Raw genomic sequence first — 14209 nt, 5'->3', positions numbered from 1 at the left:
TCGCCGCTCCGTCTTGCTTTGACACGCGCCCAGGCCAGCGATGCATGCGGTGCCATGTAGGCAGGCAGGCAGCTGAGGTGGCGCGGTGGTAGGGACTTCACGAAGATCGGCATGCCACCGCACAGGTGCTTGCCGAGTGGCCTGGAAGCTACATGTTGCCATGCAGGCGCCTGCCTAGCTGGTTGGGCTGGCAGCTGCATGCGACCGGCGGTGGAGCCTTGGCTGGTGCGGGCCTGGTAGTGTCCCCGCTAGCGCCCTCGACAAGGGCCTTGCCGGGGGCCCGGCAAGGGTCTTGCCGTGGCGCGCAGTTGTCCCCGGCAAGGCGCTTGCCGGGGGTCTTGTGGATTCCCTCGGCTAGGATCTCGCCGAGGGTCGCTGTCTTCTGGTTCTCATCTGATCTCGGGTATTCATGATCTTGACGAAGATCTGCATGCCACCACGGAGGTGCGTCCCGAGCCCTGGTTCCAATGTAGTTGTTGGAGGTGTTGGAACCCTTGGGCTCAAGGGTGGCTCACTCCGTTGGCGTCAGGCAAGCTGCCCCGGCAAGGCTCTTGCCAGGGCCGCGGCGGTCGCCCCGGCAAGGCTCTTGCCAGGGCCGCGGCGGTCGCCCCGGCAAGGGTCTTGCCGGGGGAGTCCACCTCGCCCTCTTGCTTCTCGTGTCTCTGGTCTTGGCGTTGCGTTGGTCGTCTTGTGCTTCGGCTTCTCTCCGGCTTCCCTCCTCTGCCTTGCTGAGTGTGGCCGTGGCACGTGGTTCTGACTGCCCGTGCACAAGTAAAGGTGTCAAAAGGAGAGCCCCTACTTTTGTGTACCGACAGGAGCCCCCGGGCCTGGGCCACACCTAAGCGCGACGCGTTGTTGGGCTAGGCCAAAACGGTGCGCGGTTAGGTGGGGCGGATTTTACCGCAGTAACTGTTTCGTCTGCCGCGCTTCCCCACGACCCGCATTGAACGCGCGACGTGGAGGATCGTGCATGACGTGGGGGTCATGGGTGGGGCAGACTCTGCACGCATGCGTCACATCGTGGTAAAGGGGGCGGCTCGCGCCTTTCCCAGGAAAGCGGGAGGCACAGAGGCGCGGCTCATTTACTCGGGCGGACCCGGGTCATGGCCTTCAAGGCGCCCATGCCCCACGATCACGGGGCGTGGAATGGTCGCCTCACCCGTCCCCTCGATCTGCTCGCTCGCCACGCGTCCTCCATGCAGGTGGCAGGTAGTGGAGGCAGAAAACCAGGCCGTCGCTAGTTGGGGCAGCGGGTCGGTCCTGATTCCCTGCGCCCTCGATGACCGGATTGGTAGAGTGGGGCAGCCAAGCCCCGACTCCGCCCCTTTATAAGAAGGGGAGGGGGACGACATTCTTCATTCTTCCATCATCCATCTTCTTCTACCCCCGCTCCTTCCGTCTGCCATGGTGAGAGGAAATGATGGCCCTTCGACGGTGGGCGCGAGGGTTGCTGCTCGATAGCGCGTCCCTCCTTCCCAAGATCTCGTGGCGGCGGAGCCTGCCATGAGAGGAAGGGGGAGGGGGCGAGTCCGAGGTTGCCGCGGCGCTCGGGGAAGAGGTGGACGGGGCGCCGCACCGGCCCTGCCTCCGCCAACGATGCCTCTCCCGACGGAGGGCCACGTTGGGGACCAGCCCTGTGAGTTCTTCATCAGGCTGCGCCGGCCACCGCGTCGTCGTCTTCGTCTTCCTACCCCGTTTGCTTGGGAGATGGAGCGTGAGCCGCCCCAGCCCCTCAGATTGCACATGAGGGGCTGCGGGAATGGCGGCATGCGGGTCGACGTCGACTTCCCCGCCCCTCAGGTCATGTACCTCCGCCGCGGATGGAAGACGTTTGCTCGCATCCACAGCCTGACAGTGGGGCTTGTCCTCTACTTCAAGTTAATGGAGGGCGGCCTGCTCTCCATCAAGGTCTTCAGAGATCTTGGAACTCGCCTGAAGTGCTGCGTGGAGAGCTCCTCCGACGATGAAGATTCCTCCTCGAGTGGGAGTGACGAGGAGGACAGGGACAACGACGATGAGGGAGTCGAGCGGCAGGATGTCGACCCCGACTTCGACTGACCGCGTCGCCCCTCCCTTGTCCACGCGCCCTGCTGAGGGCCTTCCTCGTCAAGCTCTCCATCGAGGCGCTCCCCGTCATCTCCTTGGGCGGCTGGCGTAGGAGGGCCGGAGAAGGCGAGGAAGGCAGGTGGCAGCCGTCAAATCAGAGTACGCGGGTACCGACGCCTTCGTCGCATATTGGCGGCCCGCTGCCTCATATTCCAGCCTTCTTCTCCTCGCACCTCACCTAGGCGCTCTTTTTGCCCTCCTGCTGTCTTGTTCCACCTTCTGAGGAGAGGGACAAGAAAGGGATTATGGACATTTTATCTCTTTTTAGTTTGTAAGCCTACTGGCATTTATTAGATTTCAAACTTGTAATCCCCTTGCTCATGTTTTTTATTCCGTACGAACTGTACCTGTATGGGACGTTTTAAATGAAAAAGGGTACTTGTCGGGTTCTGTGTGCGTGAGCGAGGCCCATGCCAAGGAACGAGTCCTTGTTATTTCCAAGATAAACATTGTCGCCCGGCAACAGGCCTTGCCGTCTCCCTACTTCAGTCGACCATTCTCGTGCTCTTGGCGGAGGCAGGGGCAAAGTAGAGTTAGGCCCCTCGTGTATTTCCTGGCCACCGCGTCTACGACCCGGTTCTGTCCCAGTGGCTTGGGTACGAGAATAAGGGGGAGCATGGTGGTTTCGGAGCGAAACGAGGTCTCATTTGTCCCAGTTCCATACGGAAATGCATTAACAGGGGATGAAATACTTATCTGAATCCGCAGCCCCCGGCAACCTTGGCTTGCCGTGGTTGGATCCTTGTGTCTTTAGCCTCCGGCAGTCTTGGCTTGCCGGGGCTGGAGCGCCAGTCCGTTCTCTTTCTCCCAAGCGGCTCAGCAGAAGTGTCCACGTGCCCTGCGAACCAAAGAGGACAGAAAGACGCACACTCGACCTCTAGGCTAAGGGTTAGTCGCCGCTAAGCATTATCAACCCTAACCGAGGGAGAGACTCAACCTAGCATGCATGCTATGACTTAGGGCGCCAGCGCTTCGTTTATTTATGCTCAGGGTCTGCGCCTGGCTTTGTACAAAGGGTTACATGCCTTGCCAGCAAAGCTTGTACAAAAGGTGGCTTGCCGGGAGGCCCGGCAACCACGCCTTATGGGTAAAACTTGCGAAGATGTTCGATGTTCCAGGAGTTGCTCACTGGGACAACATCTTCGGTCTCCAGGCGGACTGCGCCGGGCCTGGTGACTTGTATTACCCGATAAGGGCCTTCCCACTTCGGCGTCAACTTGTTGGAATTCTTGGCCGACTGAACGCGCCGAAGAACAAGGTCACCTTCCTCAAAGCTTTGGGCACGAAACTTGCGGCTATGGTAGCGGCGCAAGGCTTGCTGGTAGCGTGCTGCTCTCACAAGCGCCCGAAGACGATCTTCCTCAAGGAGCGTTGCCTCATCTTGCCGCAATTGTTCTTGCTCAAGCTCGTCGTAAGCGAGCACTCGAGGTGACCCGTATATGAATTCTGTGGGGAGAACTGCTTCTGCCCCGTATACCAGGGCAAAGGGTGTGTGGCCGGTGGCTCGATTTGGCGTCGTTCTGATCGACCAAAGAACCGCCAGAACTCATCAATCCAGCGCCTTCCGCTCTTGTGCAGCTTGTAAAAATTATTCGTCCTCAGGCCTCCCAACACTTCAGCATTTGCCCTCTCGGCCTGGCCGTTGCTCCATGGGTGTGCCATGGAGGCGAAACAGACCTTGCCGCCGAGGTCTTGGATGTATTGCATGAAGGTGCGGCTTGTGAACTACGTGCCGTTGTCGGTGATGACTCTGTTTGGCACACCAAAATGGCAGACTAGTGCCTTCAAGAACTTGACGACTGACTATGCTGTCACCTTCCTCACTGCTTCCATCACCGGCCACTTTTTGAACTTGTCAATCGCAACGTACAAGTACTCAAAGCCCCCAACAACACGGGGGAAGGGGCCCAGTATGTCGAGCCTCCAGACCAAAAATGGCCAGGAGAGAGGAATTGTTTGAAGGGCTTGAGCTGGTTGATGAAGCTTCTTTGAATGGAACTGACACGCTTCACACTTGGTTACTAGTGCCGTTGCATCCTGGAGGGCGGTGGGCCAAAAGAAACCCTGCTGGAACGCCTTGCCGGCAAGGGCCCTCAACCCTATGTGGGAGCCACATATGCCTCCGTGTATCTCCGCCAACAGCTCCAATCCTTCCTCCCGGGGAATGCACTTCAATTTCACACCGTTCGGTCACTTCTTGTACAGGACGTCGTTGACGAACTGATACGTAGCAGATCGACGGGCTACTTTCTCTGCTTCTTCCTGCTCCTCAGAAAGCTCCCCTTTTGGAGGAATCGAACGGTATGCTATGCCCATGCTGGAGCTTGGGCTCGACGGCAAGGACCAAAGGCATCTCTTCTGCCATGGGAGCGGCCGTCTCTACGGCCAGGGCTTGACAGCCGGCCGGAGTCAGTCGCTCTTCGGCAGGCTCAGAACCCACGGCAACACCTTTGTCGTCGGCCCCTAGGGGCTCAGCAGGAAAGTACTTGCCGGGGCCTGATTTCCTCCACTTGTTCTGCTCCGTTGATGGTTCGGCAAATGGTTGAGTTAACCGAAGCAAAAAGGTACCTGGTTCCACAGGTAGCTTGAATGCAGCGCGCTTTGATAAGTAATCGGCGATGTCGTTCTCCGCTCGGGGAACATGATTCGCTTGTATACCGTCAAAGCGCTCCTCCAGCTTCCTCACCTCATCTACATAGGCCTCCATCAACGGGCTTTGATAGTCTTTGTTGACTTGCCCGACGACAAGTTGCGAATCACCCCTGACGATGAGCTTCTTAACCCCGAGGTCTGCCGCGATCCTGAGACCGGCAAGCAACCCCTCGTACTCAGCAGTGTTGTTGGTGGACATCTCCCTGGGAAAGTGCATCTGGATCACATACTTGAGGTGCTCTCCGGTGGGCGCGACAAGCAGCACACCAGCACCGGCGCCTTGCAGCGAGAAAGCCCCGTCAAAGTACATGATCCAGTTGCGACTTGCTTCCTTGCCGGGGAGAGTGGTCTCCCGGATTTCCTCGTCAGGCGTTGAGGTCCATTCTGCAATGAACTCCGCCAAGATTCTGCTCTGGATCGTCGAAGTACTTTCAAACTTCAACCCAAAGCTTGACAACTCTAAGGCCCACTCCACAATCCTTCCAGTGGCGTCCGGGTTGTGCAGTATCCGTTGCAACGGGAGGCGGGTGATGACAGTGATCTCGTGGGCTTGGAATGACGCAGCTTCCTCGAGGCCATAAGGAGGCCGAAGAGCAATTTTTGCACACCGGAGTACCTTGACCTAGCCCTCTGCAAGAGGGAGCTGACAAAGTAAACCGGGTGCTGCATCATCTTCTTCTTCTGCACCACTTCACTTGGCTACGCGGGCCCTGTCCCTATGGCGTCAGACTCTGCCGGGGGCCTCGACTTGTCGGCACTAGGCCCTGCCTAGGGAACTTCTGACTTGCCATCCGTCGGTCCTGCCGTTGCCACTGCCTCTTCGTCGACCTCCCTCTGTGCCACTAGTGCGGCGCTCACCACTTGATTCGTCGCCGCCAGATGTAGCAGCAACGGCTCTTGTGGTTTAGGCGCAACTAGTATCGGTGTAGAGGAAAGGTATCTCTTTAGGTCTTGCAACACCGCCTCGGCCTCTGGGGTCCACTCCATTGGGCCCGCCTTCTTCAAGATCTTAAAAAAGGGAGGGTGCGCTCGGCAGACTTGGAGATGAATCGGCTCATGGCGGCCACACAGCCAGTGAGCCGACGCACATCCTTGATCCACTTGGGCGCCTCAATTTTATCAATAGCCTTGATCTTGTCTGGGTTTGCCTCAATCCCACGCTGCGACACAAAGAACCCATGAAGTTTGCCGGACGGAACACCGAAGACACACTTCTCAGGGTTCAGCTTGAGGTTGATCTTGCGCAGGTTGGCAAACATCTCTTCTAAGTCTTGTACAAGAGTTGCCCTCTCCTTGGTTTTGACCACTATGTCATCCATATAGGCTTCCATATTTATATGTAGGTGGGGTTCAAAACCAATTTGGACTGCTCTTGCAAATGTTGAACCAGCACTCTTCAACCCGAAAGGCATTCGTAAAAAGCAATACGTACCACATGGGGTGATGAATGTTGTCTTCTCTTCGTATTCTTTTGTCATGAAGATCTGGTGGTAGCCCGAGTAGGCGTCGAGGAATGACAACAGATCACACCCGGCCGTGGAGTCAACAATCTAGTCGATGCGCGGCAACGGGAAGGGGTCCTTAGGACAAGCCTTATTGATATCTGTGTAGTCAATACACAGTCTCCACTTCCCATTTGCCTTGCGCACCACCACCGGATTGGCCAACCACGTCGGATGGAGCACTCCTCCCACCAAACCTGCTGCTTCCAATTTCTTGATCTCCTCTGTGATGAACTCCTGTCGTTCCAAAGCTTGCTTCCTGACCTTCTGCTTGACAGGCCATGCATGAGGACACACAACAAGATGGTGCTCAATCACCTCCCTGGGAACGCCGGGGATGTCGGGTGCTTGCCATGCAAACACATCGACATTCGCCTGCAGGAAGGTGACGAGCGCGCTTTCCTATTTGCTATCAAGGGTGGAGCTTATGGTGAAAGCCCCTCCCATGCCATCCTCCTTGACGGACACCTTTTTGGTCTCTAGTGGCGCAGCTCTTGATTTCTTGCTCTTGCCGGTGGAGCTCTCTGGCACGTCCTCGACGGTAGTACGACACTCTGAAGAGGTGCGCTTGCCGGAGTGGGTGCAGAGGTCTTGCCGGTCTTCTTCTTCCCTCCCGTGGCTTCAGCGGTAGGAGCAAGTGCCTTGGCGGCAGCTGCTGCAACTGCTTCCCGGTAGAGTAGGTCGGCGCAGATCAGCACGTCCTCCCTGTCGGAGGGGACGGTGATGATGTTCATCGGCCAAGGCATCTTTAGTGTGTTGTAGGCGTAGTGCGCCGCCGCCATGAACTTGGCTAGTGCCGGGCGGCCGAGGATCCCGTTGTAGGGCAAGGGGATCTCGGCTACATCAAAGACAATCCTCTCCGTCCTTTAGTTCAACTCGCCTCCAAACGTCACAAGCAATGTGACCTTCCCTTTCGGCTGGCTCCTTCCCGGGTTGACCCCTTGAAACATGCCCGTTTCCTCTATGTCTCTATCAGGAATTTGCAGCCTTTTGATCACAACGGGTAAGATCAAGTTCAGACTGGCCCCGCCGTCAACCAGCATCTTGTTCGCCTTGAGGTTGCGTATCGTTGGTGAGACCAACAATGGCAAACACCCGACCGCAGTTGTGCGGTCAGGGTGGTCCTCGGCGTCAAAGATGAGGGGCGTGCTGGACCACTTCAGCGGCTTCTGAGTGTCGAATGACAGCTCCGCTGCTGTGATCTCACGCGCCCACTGTTTGAGCTGGCGGTGAGAAGTATGCAGCGAGGCGCCACCATCGACACACATGGCCTCTGTAGCCTTCTGGAAATCTTGCTCGCCGGACTCGTCGTCCTCTTCATGATCGTCATCTTCTTGGTTCTTGTCGCGGCCCCGAGCGGGACGCTCTTGTTGGTTGTCCTTGCCGCGGCGGCCTCCTTGGCCGCCACACTTCTTGCCGGATCCTTCGGCACGATCCTGACCCTTCTCCTTGTCCGGCCTCTCATACTCGGCCTTTTGCTTCTCAGCAAGCAGCTCGACTTGTAGGCAGTTCTGGAGGTCGTGGCCTTTTGTGCGGTGGATCTTGCAGTACTGCTTGTCGGAGCCCCTGCCTTGTCGGCAACCGCCAAGGCCCGGCAGGCAGCGCACCCGGCAATCTCCTTGCCGGGGTCGTTTGCCTTGGCCTTCTTGGTGGCGCCGGTGTCGTCGGATCCCTCGACGGCAAGCACAACCTTCCCCTTGCGTTTCTTGTAGCGACGCCGGCCCTTCTTCGTCGGGGTGGCGGTGTCTCCATCGGTAGAGTCGGTTTCCATGCCGGCGTCCTCGCCGGGGTACTTCCTTCCCTCCTCAGCCCGGGCGCATCTATTGGCCAGAACGTAAAGTTCGACCACAACCTTAACCTTGTTCATCGCTAGCTCTTCGCGCATCTTGCGATTGCGCACGTTCTGATGGAACACGCTAATCACGGCGGCGGGATGAACATCGGGGATGTTGTACTACACCCGGCTGAACCTCTGGATGTACTTGCGCAGGGTTTCTCCATCCTTTTGGGGAATGATATGCAAATCACTCGCCTGGCCGTGAGCTTGGCGGCCTCCAGTGAAGGCACCAACGAACTCATGACACAGGCCCGACCAAGAAGAAATGGAATCCACCGGCAAGTGCATCAACCAAGACATGACATTGGGCTTCAGCGCCAACGGGAAGTAATTGGCGAGCACCTTGTCGTCGCAAGCTCCAGCAGCTTGCATCACGATGGTGTAGATGCTGAGGAACTCCGACGGATGGGTCTTGCCATTGTACTTCTCGCCGACGTCGGGCTTGACCATGCGGTGGGACGGCCACTGGAACTGCCGCAGCTCACGGGTAAAGGCCGGGCAACCCACCTCATAAGGTAGGCCGTCGGAGCCTCCCAGAGCCGGGTGGTCCGCAGCGGGCCCTGCCCGCTTGTCCGACTGGTGGTGTGTATCGCGCCGACGCTCGATGGTGGTTCGAGCGTCTTCATGGGCTCGCTCCCAAAGAACTTGGTGCTGGTCGCGGTGGGTCCGCGGGTCGGATGACGCTATGGAGATGTTATCACAAGCGTCATCATGATGGGCTGACACCCACTGTGGTTGGCGTGGAGGAGGAGAGTGCACCATGACCGCAGTACCCCCGGTCCTTCCACCGCCGGCATGTGGTGGCTCGACGAAGCGCCGGCCCGAGGGCCTTGCCGGTCGCGGATCATCTTTGTTGGTGATGGCGACGAGGCTCCGGATGGTGGCTCTCCACTCGTCGAGCTTCTCCGTAGCAGGAGGGAAGTCGAGGAGCAGCTGCGCGTGCCAAAGCTTCGGCTGGCGTGGGTGGTGGCGAAAGCTGCGTGGACCGTGGCATGCTTCGACTTCTAACCACGTTAGAAGGAGCTCTATCACGGCCCAGAAGCTGCGTGCCACTTTCGCCAGCGCTTTGGCGGGCATGCTGGCCCCCTTTGTCCCGCGAATGATGCACAGGGCTCTTCCCACGACAGCGTCCAGGGTCACCGCCGTGGTGACGCTGCTCGTCGCGTACACCATGGGAAGAGCGCGTTGTGGGCGCCGGGATGGGCGTCTTGGAGGTCGTTGCGCCACCTGTGGGTGGCACAGCAACACTCTTGGAGGGCTCCGCACCGCTTGCAGGGGGCCCAACCCCGTCCTTGGATTTGGTGGTGTGCGGCCCGTCTCCTGGCACACGAACGATGCTGCCCGCCAGGCTCTGACTTCCAGAGCGATGCTGGTGCTCGCGGACTACGGCCAGGGTCCTGTCCGCGACCGGCCCGCTGCTCGCCCGCACTGGCATGAGCCGTTTGGCTCCCGACGAGCCAATCGCCGTGATCGTCTTGTTCTTGGGAGCCATGGCGATGAAGAACTGCTAGGCTGACCGCTAGATCAGATTCTCACGACTGCGCCCCCTACCTGGCGCGCCAAACATGTCGGTGGGAAACGACACCTATGGGATCACAGGAATCCCTACTACGGTTGCACGGCGTGGGGTTGTGAGAAGAGCAGGATTAACAGTCAACACAAGGATCGTTTACCCAGGTTCGGGCCGCAAAGTTGCGTAATACCTTAGTCCTGCTTTGGTGTGTATTTGAGAGAGTTCTTGAGCTCTCGAACTAGCTATGGGGGCTGCGTAGTCCAAAAGAGCCGAATCCCTCTCTAGTACGTTGTGGGCCTCCTTTTATAGTCGAAAGGGGCTGCCACAGTGGCACACAGGAGGTGGAAAGGCCTACAGTGTTGCGAGCTTATCGCACGTATTCACTACAAGAAATATGTCAACTTGCGACCATCACTATTGGTCACTGAAAGGTCATAGTTTTTCATTTGCTACCTTTTTGTGACCAAAAACAGAAGGTCAAAAGTTGGCGATCGTAAACTGAAATTAACAACCTTCTTTGTGAGAAGGTCGTGGAATTCCTCGACCAAAACAAAAGGTCACTGATTCCATGACCTTCTGTTTTGGTCGCTAGTTGTCTGCCCAGGCCACGTCGGATCCGACGTGGCAATCTGACGTGGCAAAGTTGCGACCAATTGAAAAGTTTGTTGACTAGAATCAGCCCGGTCCAGTTCAGTGTTCTACATGGGCCGAGCCCAACAATTCAGCCCATTATATATTTTTTCTGTCAATTTTTGGTTGGGTTCATGGGCCAAGCCCAATATTGTAGCCTTTTTTATTGTTGGGCCGTGACCTTCTTACCATCAATTGATTTTCTATTTCTCAATCATTTATTTTAGAGCTGGTCCCACTAGTCAGATGGTGGTCCCACATGTCAACAATTTCAGAATTTCTCAGATTCTATTCGTAAGTGGGACATAAATTGGTCCCGCTGGTTATGTTTCCATTTCACATATTTTTAACATACACAATCACTATTTCAAATAGGACGGGACAAATATAATTCATCAAATAACACTACATTAGTCTTTTCCATTCTGTTACAATATTACAATTTACAGTTAGATAGATCAAAAACTCTTTGCTAAATAGGGCTTCACTGCTTGCTTGGCTTCACGGCTTCACACTCCAGAAAGAATAGGCATGGAACTCCTATAAGAGAGTGAACATAAAGCAACATTAGATTGTACTGCTGGTGAGACAAGAACCAAACACTTGAATGGCAACACTAATGTAAGCAATAGAGTAGATCTAGATGTGATAAATGTTTAGCAAAATTGTTCATGGGAGTAACCTTAGTCGTTCAAAATCAGAGTTGAAAATGCATGGAAATTAAGTTACATAAGACAATTAGGTATTCTGTGTACGCAGCATTGTCAACAACAAATACAATTCTCTACGAGCGACAAAATTCGTTTTCTTTACATCCTTAATCCAACCAAACCATAAGCTTTCTGGTTATTAAATACTTCGAGTTTCCTTGATGGTAATAGCTAGTAAATGTCATGGTCAGGTAACAGCCATGATCATGATCAAAAGAAATGATCATTGGTAGTTAAGAAAACACATTCGGAAATGATCATGGTAGAAATCAGAGAAGACAAGTGAAACAAGATTGCAAAACAGAAGGCAAAGGAAAATTTTGGATAGAGAAATCAAACAGAAAACTAGTACAAAACATGGTCCTGTCATATTGCTGCAATTTATTCAAGAACACCAGACTTAGAAATTGCATCAAGCAATTCATAAGAAAACAAGAACATGAGCAGAATTGCATTTCACAAGACAACGGTTATTTGAAGATAAGAAATCATCAGACTTTAAACTATGAATCACAGGAAGGTAACTCCTGTCATGTTGTTGCAGTTTCTCATCATCACTTGAACCACAAATGAAATTAGGAAACACTTTAGATTGGAACTACAAATGGTAAGTATCTTTGTTGTGGAGATAGTTCAATTTATAAACTCGTTCAAGAAAAATTATATTTGTTGTGAAGATAGCAGGACTTCCTTCAGTATGTGGACATCATAGAAAGCCACAAACATATCAGGGTGTTGAGGTATCATCAGAGACTTAAATACTAAGAATCAGAGCAGCATAGCTCCATCATATTGTTGATGGTTTATTCCTCATCACTTGACCCTCAAACATATAAGCATGCATGGACAACAAGAAAAAAGGCTATAACAATTTATAGTTTGGCAACTATCGGTATGAAATGCAAACATTATTGCTCAGAATATGAAATATCTTCTCATCAAAGCCAAATGGCATCTCTGAAGTCTGACATACGTTGTAGATTTCATGATTCATCACAGCATTTTGCAAACCAAGCAAGTAGGCATATAGCAGGAACAGAGGGAATATCTGCTACTATCCCAACATGTATGTATATGCATGTGTGCTTTCTTGACCGGCGCATGCATCAATGTAGCAGCCAAGCAAGTAGGCATTGTTGATGTCTACTCACAGCTTTCCTCGCACCAGAGAAAGAGTCAAAACAAAGAATATTAGACCATAATATGACTCCAGACCACAGATTAGTAACTTTAAATCAGAAAGTATATCCACATCACCATAAAATAGTCCCAGACCATCACAAAGAAGCCAAATGCTATTAACTGATGATTAGTAGACACAGACATGATTCAGCCACATAATGGCTACCACAAGCAAAAGTGACAACTGTGTAAGCAAGTTGCTAGTGTACACAAGGTGATTGAAATCCTGCTGTTTAGTACGTATACATGGTAGGCTACTGCTGCTAGTGTTCTAAACCAACAAAGCATGATATAGGAGCAGAAAATAGGGTGCTAGGGCTAGAAGATGGAGCCGACTCATCGGAGAGCTTGTGGTCGCCGCCGTACATAGCCGGCGTCACGCCGGTCTCCTCCGGCTCCTGCCCCCCACTGTCGTTCTTCTTCAGATTCTTGTACACGCCCTCTGCACATGGGTTAATCAGAAACCAATCAGTGGCAGACACGAGTGAAGCTACCATGACAATATAAAATTTATATAATCAGTACCACTGCTCGATTTTTGCAATAGTTTAGAAAAGAACAATGAGTTTTCAGTAAAGAGGAATATGTTTAAATTTAGGGGAACTTCTATTTTTCTTGTCATAAGAAGTGGCTAGAGCCTTTTCTTTTTGGTGAAGGTGCCGATGGTATGCACACTTGTATTTACAAGAACAACTGTTGGGCGTTTTGTATGAGCAAGGAAAGCATAGGTGTTTTTTTAAGATCCACAAACCCAGGCACAACAAGTTTGTTTTTACCAGACTGTCAACATATATACAGTATTGCAGTTATGTTTACAATCAGGTAGACACACTTGGCATATGCACAACAAATATAATCCGCCAACATCTGATAAGAACAAAGAACCTACCTATTGGATTTGATTAAATTTCTCTCTCTACTCATCCTCAAGCGCAACTCCACCGAGAACAACATCTTTTATTTGGCCTGGCAAGGAAATGAAAAAGCACCATTAGGAATGGAAAATGCATATGAGACAGCTATCTATCAAGCACATGATAACAAGATGCAGGTTGGCATAAATAATGAAGAAATATTATTCATTATCCTGCTACGACTAGTACAACAATGTATGTAGTAACACTAGACACATTACACCTAAAGAATTATTATTCATTCAAAAGACTAAAAATTATACATACATGCCCAGATTCTGGTGCCCACATGCCTCAATGCAGTAAACAATAAGCATGATACATAATAAAATTTTGACACAACCAGAACTAAGATCACTCACTCCTTCAATGACCCACACTAACTTTTTTTTACACAACCAGGCAACCAAATCCAATACAGGCAGACTAGACTGACTAAAAATTAACCGCTCCAAAAAGGGGCAAGCCACACAGCACGTACAAAATTAGTAGTAATCTATTGGTAGTGACCCAGTTGCCAGAGGAGTTCGAGCTTGGAATTGCAGGCTTCTAATTCACGATCCTACCTTGAGAATGGAAAGACAAGATACACTACAAAGCAACATGTTGTCTTTGGAAATCAGACATCACCTTTGCTAGGGAGATGTTGAGCCACTGACGCCATGATCATCTGTTCACCAGCGAAACCTAGGTGAAGGAAAACCCAGCAAGAGAAAGCAATCAGTAACCTGATCCGAAGTAGGTACTGCTTCCATGCCTTGCGGGAGGGAGAGAGGGAGATAATAAGTTACCTGATCCGAAGCTCCTAGTGCTCCTCGGTGCCATCGTTGTCGAGGACGAGCGGATCCAAAGGCGTTGCTGTCGGAGAGGAGGGGATCCAGTGGCGGCCTTGTCGGAGAGGCGAGGATCCACCGGCGGAGAGGAGCTGATCCGGCGGCGGCCTTGTAGGAGGATCTCACGCGCGCCGCCACCACCGCCGAGGATGTTCATCTCAGCCGTGCGCAATGAAAAGGTCCACCCCACCACCGAAACCCTAGCAGGAGGAAGTGATGTGGGCGACCACATGTGGCGGGGTAAAGCAAATCGACGCGATGGTGAAGAAAGAGTGCAGCGAGAGGAAGCTGTGGGTAGGCTTGGCGACGCCGGAGGATGCCAGAATCAAG

At 53.1% G+C, this 14209-nt stretch overlaps 2 non-coding genes and 1 pseudogene across 2 annotated transcripts; all 3 read right to left on the bottom strand.

Annotated features, from left to right (window-relative positions):
• Positions 1–11436: 11436 nt before the first annotated feature.
• On the bottom strand, positions 11437–11515 carry LOC123081171 (uncharacterized; annotated as a pseudogene).
• Positions 11516–11689: 174 nt separating this feature from the next.
• On the bottom strand, positions 11690–11774 carry LOC123081165 (small nucleolar RNA Z199). Its single transcript, XR_006438670.1, has one exon. It is a non-coding gene; the product is annotated as a small nucleolar RNA Z199 (small nucleolar RNA).
• Positions 11775–11858: 84 nt separating this feature from the next.
• LOC123081180 (small nucleolar RNA R64/Z200 family) lies at positions 11859–11955 on the bottom strand. Its single transcript, XR_006438677.1, has one exon. It is a non-coding gene; the product is annotated as a small nucleolar RNA R64/Z200 family (small nucleolar RNA).
• Positions 11956–14209: the final 2254 nt, after the last annotated feature.

The sequence above is a fragment of the Triticum aestivum genome, chromosome 3D, assembly GCF_018294505.1.
Source record: "Triticum aestivum cultivar Chinese Spring chromosome 3D, IWGSC CS RefSeq v2.1, whole genome shotgun sequence".
Lineage (NCBI taxonomy): Eukaryota > Viridiplantae > Streptophyta > Magnoliopsida > Poales > Poaceae > Triticum > Triticum aestivum.
This window is presented reverse-complemented; position numbering and strand designations above follow the sequence as displayed.